Raw genomic sequence first — 10,290 nt, forward strand, 5'->3', positions numbered from 1 at the left:
GAAACGTTTTACAAAATATTATTGATATAGCAGTAGATTAATAACAATATTAGTACAGAGATAACGTCACAGAAAATATAATAAAACGAATAATCATGCTGCACAACTGTTACAAACGCAAAGATTGATACACTAATTATTAGAGATCATTATTATTATTATTATTATTATTATTATTATTATTATTATTATTATTATTTGCTGATGATCTCAAAATCTTTCGCTCAATAAATAGTTCTGCCGATTGCCAAACTCTTCAAAATGATATTAACTCCATTGAACTTTGGTCTGACATTAATGGAATGAAAATTAATGAAACAAAAACTTTTGTCATTTCGTACTCTCGAAAAACTACTTCCATAAAATTTAATTATTCTCTTAATAACGCCTGTATTATTTGGAAAAATTCTATAAAAGATCTTGGTGTACAACTCGATTCTAAATTATACTTTCACGATCATGTTCAATATATTTATAATTATTGAATAAGAATGCTTGGTTTAATAAGGTATATAACCTATTCTTTTTCTACTCCTAAGTCACTATTAATTCTATACTTTACTTTGGTTCGCTCTAAACTTGAATATGCATCTGTAGCCTGGAATTCCATTACTTCAACCGATTCGGTTAAATTGGAAAATATTCAAAGAAAATTTATTTCCTTATGTGCTTTTCGATATATACCCAATTCCACTGACTTTAACTATGAGATTACCTGTAAATATTTTAACTGTTGTAGCCTTTATGCTAGACGTCTAAATCTTGATTATCAATTTTTTTGCAAAGTTATCAAGGGTGATATTGATTGTGAGTCTATAATAAACAATATCAGCCTTCGTATTCCTACAAAAGGTTTAAGATTTCAAAAAAAATTTTATAACCGAAATTCAAAATCACTTTCTCCAGTCTGTAGATGCATAAAATATGCCAATTTGCATGGGCACAATTTAGATCCTTTTAAGGTTTAGTTTCGTTTTGATTATTAGTTTTTACTGTTTGTACTCAATTTATTTATGTATGTTTTTGTTATTTAAGATATTATTTATTTTTGTTTTGCATCTTTGTATCTTCTGTTTGTGTATTGTGCTGAACTATAATTGGCCTCTGGCTGTTGTTCAGCACACAAATATTAATAATAAATAAATAATTATTACTAGAAAACGTAATACAGTTCTTGCATTATCGTGATTGCGTTCTCCGTTTATAATAATTACATTTACATCCAATAACATCTATCAGATGTGGCAAAAACAAAATCACTCCTGTGTGCAAAAAAAGAAAAAACATTTACCTACAACATTTATATTACATTTTAAAGCAAGTCTTGTAGTTGTACTATGGAGAGGTTAGTTAAACACTGCAAAGTTTTGAAATGATAAACATCTATGATGTTACTACACAGTTCATCACTGTAACAGGAACGAATGTCTAACGCTCGTCACAATTTTACCCATCATGCATGTGCGCTACCTATCGGATTATGCTATTAACTACTTGACGCTCGAGCGAAAACGTCCGATGCAGACCTCTGGTATACACTGTTTGTTCATCAATAACTTTGGAACAAATTGAAATAAAATTCTAATTTCCGTGTAAATTGTGGCTTATTATTGTTACCTGGTAGTGACCAGATAATGGCGCAGGTGTATGGTCCGTCCCAGGAATCTGTAGAGTAGAAAGAAGAAATTTTTAATTTTTTTATGCACCTCCTAAAATATTACGTACTTTTTTTAACACTCTGTATAGAGATTACAGATACAGACAGGTTAAATTCAATAGCTCAAAGAATATTATTTGTGTACGTGACAGTGTTAACTATTACTCGTGTTATAAATATACCGGTATGATATAGTTAAACCTTCCTCTATTCTATTTATCCGTAAATAATTGAGATATAGGGCCTCAATATCAGCAATAATTTCGTAAAGAGTGGCTACGTGAAGTGCAACGGAAGGAAGAAGAGAGGTAGACAGCAATCCACATGGGCAGAGGAAATGAAGATTATGCAGAAAAAAAAAAAAAAAAAGGTGACACATGAAGACTGGTTAGATCGAGAAAACTGGAGAATGCATTTATACAGAAATTTTAAAATTAAGCTATTGGATAAATACGAGGCGCATCCAGAAAATAAGTTTCCCGATTTTTCCCCTTGAAAGTAAACGTAATTAGCCGTGTCAATTGCGCATGCGTAACATATCTACGACGTATCAATCATATGCCAGCCGGACAGGTCGCGCCTGGTGCCAGTAGCGTGGCAGCAGTGGTCCGAAATGGAAGCTCTTATTCATTCTCCCGCCGCCTGCGAGGTTCGGTCGGTGATAAAGTTCTTTAATGCACAAAGTATTGCGCCAATTGAAATTCATCGGCAGCTCTGTCAGGTCTATGGGCCGAACAACATGAGTAACCAGATGGTGCGTCGCTGGTGTAGGCAGTGTTCCGAAGGTTGTCAAAGTGTCCATGATGAAGAGCGCAGTGGGCGACCGTCCCTCATCAATGATAATCGTGTTGAGCTGGTGCGGCAGTGCGTCATGAAGAACCGTCGCTTCACGATTACGTAGCTGAGCAGCCATTTTCTGCCGATATCGCGATCCTTGTTGCATGAGATTGTTACTAAGCACCTGCTGTTCAAAAAAGTGTGTGCCAGGTGGGTGCCGAAAAACCTGACACCCGAACACAAAATGCAACGTTTAGGAGCAGCACTGACATTTCTGCAACGGTATCACGATGACGGCGACGAGTTCCTCGACAGGATCGTCACGGGCGTTGAGACTTGTTTTTCGCACTTCACCCCGGAAACCAAGCAGCAGTCAATGCATTGGCGGCATAGTGGATCTCCGGTCAGGACGAAATTCAAACAGACGCTGTCGGTACGGAAAGTGATGTGCACGGTGTTCTGGGACAGGAAGGACATTCTGCTCATTGACTTCCTTCCAAGAGGTGAAACAGTGAACGCTGACCGTTACTGTGAAACACTGCGAAAATTGCGACGTGCCATTCAAAACAAGAGGCGTGGAATGCTTACTGCAGGTGTTGTGCTCCTCCATGACAATGCTTGTCCACATACGGCTCGGCGCACAGCAGCTGTTTTGACGGAATTTGGCTGGGAGTTGTTTGATCATCCACCCTACAGTCCTGATCTTGCTTCCAGCGATTTTCACGTTTTCTTGCACCTCAAGAAATTCCTGTCCTCCGGTGTGTGTTTTGGCAACGACGAAGAGCTGAATACGTCTGTCACACGCTGGTTCCATTCACAGGCGGCGGAGTTCTACGACAGAGGGATACAAAAGTTGATCCCACGATACGACAAGTGTCTCAATTGTGATGGTGGCTATGTTGAAAAATAGCTGGAACATTGCTGTACCTGTTGCCAATAAATGTTTTCCTGAAAGTGTGTGTTCTTTTTTTTTTAAATAGGTAAACTTACTTTCAGGATCCACCTCGTATTTATTTATTTATTTATTTATTTATTTATTTATTTATTTATTTATTTATTCTGGTGTAGTTAAGGCATCAGGCCTTCTCTTCCACAACACCAGGAATACAAATACAATAATAAAAATAAACAGAAAAAAATACACTATATACAAAGTAAAGCTACACAAGAAATAAAGAGAGAGAGAAAAAAACACTATAAACAAAGTAAAGTCACACAAAAATATACACAGGTTGCAGTCACACAAACTTTAAATGAGTGATTAAGTAATATAATTAATTGTATCCTAACTAATTAACTAACATAAGCAAGAAACTTGCAGTTTTAATCTAGATTAAAAAAGAAAAAAAACATAAATCAATACTTCTAGAAATACCTAAAAACATTAACTAAGACAAAATTTTCCAATTTAATTTTGAATTGTGATAAAGTCCGGCAGTCCCTGACGTCATTAGGTAACGAATTCCAGAGGCGAGGTATTTCTACAGTACAGGAAGATGAGTATAAAGACGTTCTATGATGAGGGATAGAAAGAAGTGCTTGATATCGGTTTCGAAGAATTGAAAGCTCAATAGATAATTCGGAGTAGAAGTATGCATGATTCTAAACAGAAGAGACAGTCAATGTATTGAATAATTTGCAGGGAAAAATTGTTCCGGAGCCGGGTATCGAACCCGGGACCTTTGGTTTAACGTACCACACTTCACTGGCACAACGTACGTTAAACCAAAGGTCCCGGGTTCGATACCCGGCTCCGGAACAATTTTTCCCTCGAAATTATTCAAATAAACTTTACAGGGAGTTATACCTGAAAATCTTGATTTGCAGTCAATGTATTTGATGAAAGAGTAATGGAACGGAGAAAAATTCTCTCCGGCGCCGGGATTTGAACCCGGGTTTTCAGCTCTACGTGCTGATGCTTTATCCACTAAGCCACGCCGGATACAACCCCGACGCCGGTTAGAATCGTCTCAGATTAAGCTCCATCTCTTGGGTTCCCTCTAGTGGCCGCCCTCTGCACTACGTCATAGATGTCTATGAACGCAGGACCGAAGTCCATACATGTGTTGAGGCGCACTCGAACGAGTGACTGGTTGGCCGGGATCCGACGGTATAGGCACCGTCTTAAATCACAAAGTGATTTATTACGCATATCGTATATATTTTGATTTACCGAAGTACATATGATATTTCCATGCAGATATTCTGCGTCATCATGTGATGAAAGAGTAATGGAACGGAGAGAAATTCTCTCCGGCGCCGGGATTTGAACCCGGGTTTTCAGCTCTACGTACTGATGCTTTATCCACTAAGCCACACCGGATACAACCCCGACGCGCCCTCTGCACTACGTCATAGATGTCTATGAACGCAGGACCGAAGTCCATACATGTGTTGAGTTGCACTCGAACGAGTGACTGGTTGGCCGGGATCCGACGGTATAGGCGCCGTCTTAAATCACAAAGTGATTTATTACGCATATCGTATATATTTTGATGTACCGAAGTACATATGATATTTCCATGCAGATATTCTGCGTCATCATGTGATGAAAGAGTAATGGAACGGAGAAAAATTCTCTCCGGCGCCGGGATTTGAACCCGGGTTTTCAGCTCTACGTGCTGATGCTTTATCCACTAAGCCACGCCGGATACAACCCCGACGCCGGTTAGAATCGTTCGAGTGCACCTCAACACATGTATGGACTTCGGTCCTTCGTTCATAGACATCTATGACGTAGTGCAGAGGGCGGCCACTAGAGGGAACCCAAGAGATGGAGCTTAATCTGAGACGATTCTAACCGGCGTCGGGGTTGTATCCGGCGTGGCTTAGTGGATAAAGCATCAGCACGTAGAGCTGAAAACCCGGGTTCAAATCCCGGCGCCGGAGAGAATTTTTCTCCGTTCCATTACTCTTTCATCACATGATGACGCAGAATATCTGCATGGAAATATCATATGTACTTCGGTACATCAAAATATATAGTCAATGTATTGTTCTTCGTTCCTTCAAACTCACCCATGAGGGAAGGTGTTATATGGTAAACTTTACGAGTATTGCAGATGAATCGTATGCACACATTATGAACACGTTGTAGTCTCTCAGCTAAGAGTGAACTTACATTAGTTAGCAAGGAATCGCAATAATCAAAATGGGGCATTAGAAGCGTCTGAATAAGATACGTACATATATAAAAAATATAGCACAAAATTAATAAGGAAATAGTGCACAAGAATAGTTAGTGTATGGCGCGATCCTGAAAATAATACGATTACATGAATTTTCCTTGAGGATCAATAAATAAAATGAGACACGTCGCTGTAAGCCTATACAAATATCTTGAACCCTGGGAAGGTCAGTGCACGTTAGAATCAAAGTAGAAATGAACATTCTTATACTGCAAACTACAATCATTGATCACATATCTCATCAATTACAACTGATATGTAGTAGCTAGAACGCATGCGCAGTAGGTACCGCCTACTTCCACCCTATATCTCTGGATTCCCTTCAAAACGCATAAATCTTTCGCCTTTTACTAAAGATTTCCGTGGAGGGGAACATTTGATGAGTCTTTGAAAAATGTTTTGTAGTGCTCGGTGAAAACTGAGCCACTTATTGACGGTAATTATACACAGTATTTAAAGGGTGTAAATGATATTTTGTTATTGAAGTGTTGTATCAGTGAAGAATTATGTTGTGCCAGTGAAGTGTGTTGTGTCAGTGAAGTGTGTTGTGTAATTGAAACGTGTTCCTGTCAGTGAAGCTTTATAGTTTATAGTGGCAGTGCAAAGTATTTGATCAGTGAAATGTTTTTGAAGTGTTAGTGAAATCAGGATAGAATCAGTGAAATGTGTCGTAGTTCCAGTGCAGTGAGTGAGTTGACAGCGAAATGAGTGTAGTGTTGAAAGGTACTTGTGTAGATATGAACATATCATACTCGTGGGTTTTAGTTCGAACTTAGGTTTATGATACAAATTAGATTTACTTTAAATGTTATTTTAAGTGATCGTACTTCATTTAATTTAGGATGTTCCCTGTTATTATTATTATTATTATTATTATTATTATTATAAATTATTGTTAGTATTAATTATTAGTATTATTATTAATAGTATTTTTTATTAATTGTGTTTATTATTGTCATTATTGAGTGTAATTAGTTACCACTGCCACCGGGTATATACCCATTGCAGTGTAATAAATACATACACACATATATCGCTGTCGTTCAAGATATACTTCGAGTAGTGTAAGATGAATTTTTGAGAACATTTGAACAATTTAAAGAGAGATGAAAAACATGTAGGCCTACTAAAACGATAACAAACCTATTGACACAGTGATGACAACTTTTTTATGCACCTATGAAATTTTCAGAGATACTAAGCGGAATACTTCTATACGAATTTAAGTGAAATATTGATTTAACTATTGCATGGTTCAGCAATTTAATATCTTGCAGCCAGACGTTTATTTTATATTGATGCATATAAACAATGTAGCCTACTGCATGTGATTACAAAGTTAATTAAATCACTCTGTAAAGTAAATAAATAATAAATATACGTAAATGAAAAGTATATAGACAAAGGCAATAAGCAAATAAGTTTATAAAATTACGTGCACGAATGGTGCACCGTTAGGGGATCAACCCAAGCGTCGGTATTCTACGCCAGAGATCCTGTTTAAAATCCCTGCGAAACTAAATGGAATTTTTAATCGTTAATCAAATTCTTATGCAAGATTTTATTGGAAAACTCTCGTTTGTCATGCTGCTATTCAATTATTTACACATTAATCCATAATGTGTAAATAATGCGGCCACCGGACCGGTCTAGCTTAGAAAGCAGGAGAGTCTACCTACTGATCAGAGCTGCTCTCGGGCGTGGGTTCGACTTCCGCTTGGATCTTTCTGGGGTTCACACTAAAAGTTTCTTCAAGCTGACATATAGTAGTGATAAACGAGATTGTCTTTTGTTAACAATAAATAGAATTCAGTTTCCAAGACAACTACAGTTTAGAAATAGTACATTATGCAACGAGCCTATAATGGTAGTAATTAAGAAGCGAGTATGCTTATGAAACGAGCGCAAGTTTCATACGACTTTTTATGCTTGACCATATTGATTTTTTCCGGAAATTGGTGAAATGAATATGCGGGAATGTGCTTTGTGAAAGACTGGAAGGTGACGGTGAATTGATGTTAATTTGTGTGTCTATTGTCTAATCTCGCGCTAGTTGTCTTTCGATTGCATATCCGAGAATAATCGATACTTGCGCTTTCATATTGCTACAATGGTATTTTCTGACTGGTGGAACACCTGAACTGTAATGAATAGGTGTACTTTAATGAGGTCCATTAAAGGGCTGCTACCAGTGTATAATTACTACATTTCGGCACGGTCGAGCATAAAATATATAAATAAATATCCTGGTTTGACTGCTAGATATTTTTGTGGTGAAAAATATATCAAATCAATGGATTAAGGCCCAATTGTACGATCGCGGAATAAATCTTGGAATAGCTATCCGTGGAAGAGCCTAACTATATAATAATTGGAGTATCGTGTTGAATGACGTTCGTTTATTTCAAGGTTATCTATCCCATAGTTAAAAGAATTGGAACAGAGGTTGGCAATACTATAGATGGTGTTTTTTTTATAAATCTCAATAGCCTGTGATTAATTAATAAGTTAATTAATTCACATATATAATTTCCATGCAGTTGTGCCAAAAATGGGCCATATTGTACGTCTTTCGTGCACTCGTTTCGAAATTCCGGATCGTGTAACGCCTCTTCCTTAAAAGTCTCATTCCTACACGAAAGTATCATTTTCTGTCCTAGTTACGTAAATAACTATTTTCTCGCGTTTATTATGTAATACATTTTATTCTTGATTAAGACATATAATTTGAGGTATAACATAAAATAAGTTGATAAGTAAACAAAAACTTTGTCGACAAAGTAAAAATAAACCTGTTAACAACTGAAGAGTGTTATCCCAAAATGCGTTCAATCCATTTTTATCAAAGAATTGGTCTAGTTATTTTATCACCGGTCTACGAACTGAACGAGTTTTCAATTGACATGCACAATAACACTAACTTTTAGACAAGGATTGGCACTGTTTTCGAAGAAAAGAAGCTTAAAATATAATGATAAATGTCAAAAAAATATATATATGTAAATACAGGGTGTCTCATTTATCTTGTGCACCTATTATAACTTTTTTGTTTGGAGATTTTGTTTTTGAGCGTTATGTTAGAACGAGGGGCTAACATGAGTGTGGGGATTTGGTGCATGTAACTACATTATGGTGCAAAATACACGTGACGTCATCAATTTTTCAAATAGCACTACATACATTAATCACGTTAAATTGATTACACACATTAAGACAAGTTCAAAAATATATCACAATGTCACCTTCCTAATCAATAACAACAACAAAACGAGACAAAAACGTACTTCCAATGTGATAATGTTATGCTTTGAGGGTCACAGAAGATGTTCCAAATGGTGACCACATTAATGCACATTCGAAGGCGTTCCCCGTAAGACGGTATGACTCCTTATCATGTTGCTGGCTGAATGGACACACACGCCTGTCGAATGCGTTGCTGCATGTCGTCTGGTGTTGTCAGAATGTTCTGGTACACACTGTCCTTTACAGTTCCCCACAGAAATAAGTCGAGTGGCGACAGGTCCGGAGACCGTGCAGGTCACTGTACGTGAATTGTGGCGTCGATAGTTGTCGTTTGTTTACATGTTAAGACAGCAAGCACACAACACACGACGTGTACGGACGTGAGTCGTCTTTCGTTTTGTGTAAGTTAATGCATAAGATGAATGGGGCACCACAACAAACGGCACATTCTGATGGCATTCATTTTGAATTTTGTTGTTGTTATTGATTGGGAAGTGAGCGAATTTTGGGATCACACTTTTTAATTTAGGGAAACATTTCTTTGTAAAGGCCTAGAAATGAAAGCTTTGTAGGAACAGAATTTGTTTCTGTTTCAGATCAATTACAATATTGTAATATACAGTATATGAAAGAAGTCTCCTGACGATGGAAACATTTGCTGTGGAATATACAGTAATATCTCACTAAGTTGGGCTTAGTAATCTTTCAGTACTATACCATCAGTCCAGCGGTAGTGTTGTGATGTTTTTGTTCCTATAGCAGTCATGACGGTCGGTGATCCTTCACAAGCCAGATCCTGAATAAAGAACACTTCTGCGCTATTGTTCCCGTGCCGCCTGATATGCAATGCCTAATAACAGACTTATCGCAGGGATGGTACAACTGTTCTACATTATGCATTGCAAGTGCGGCAGTGTGAGTTTACATACACTTACTTACATGATTATAATTCTTTAAAATTTCTTTTAAAACTCTAGGGATTTATTTGAGATGTTTACATGGTGTTTCTACGAACACACTGAACCGGTGGTGTGATAGTGAACGAAATAATAATAATAATAATAATAATAATAATAATAATAATAATAATAATAATAATAATAATAACAATAATAATGCTTTATTTAACCTGGCAGAGTTGAAGCCTTCTCTGCACTCAAGAAGGATTAAAACTTGCTTAGATAATTGAACATACACTGAATCAGATTTAAGTAATTACATACAGATACAATTCACATAATGGTATTAAAAGAGGCAATTAAATAACAATTTGCCCAATAAAATAAAAATAAACATAGTGGAATACATATTAATGTTGTTAGAATCAAATACGAGGCGCATCCGGAATGTAAGTTTCCCGATTTTTTCCCCTTGAAACTAAACGTAATTAGCCGTGTCAATTGCGCATGTGTAACAGAACTATGA

The 10,290-nt window shown here is 36.8% G+C and overlaps 1 non-coding gene across 1 annotated transcript; it reads left to right on the forward strand.

Moving 5' to 3' along the window:
* The first annotated feature begins 5,928 nt into the window (after window positions 1-5,928).
* LOC138700583 (U5 spliceosomal RNA) lies at window positions 5,929-6,047 on the forward strand. Its single transcript, XR_011332396.1, has one exon. It is a non-coding gene; the product is annotated as a U5 spliceosomal RNA (small nuclear RNA).
* The last annotated feature ends 4,243 nt before the right edge of the window (window positions 6,048-10,290 follow it).

This window comes from Periplaneta americana, chromosome 5 (assembly GCF_040183065.1).
Source record: "Periplaneta americana isolate PAMFEO1 chromosome 5, P.americana_PAMFEO1_priV1, whole genome shotgun sequence".
Taxonomy (NCBI): domain Eukaryota; kingdom Metazoa; phylum Arthropoda; class Insecta; order Blattodea; family Blattidae; genus Periplaneta; species Periplaneta americana.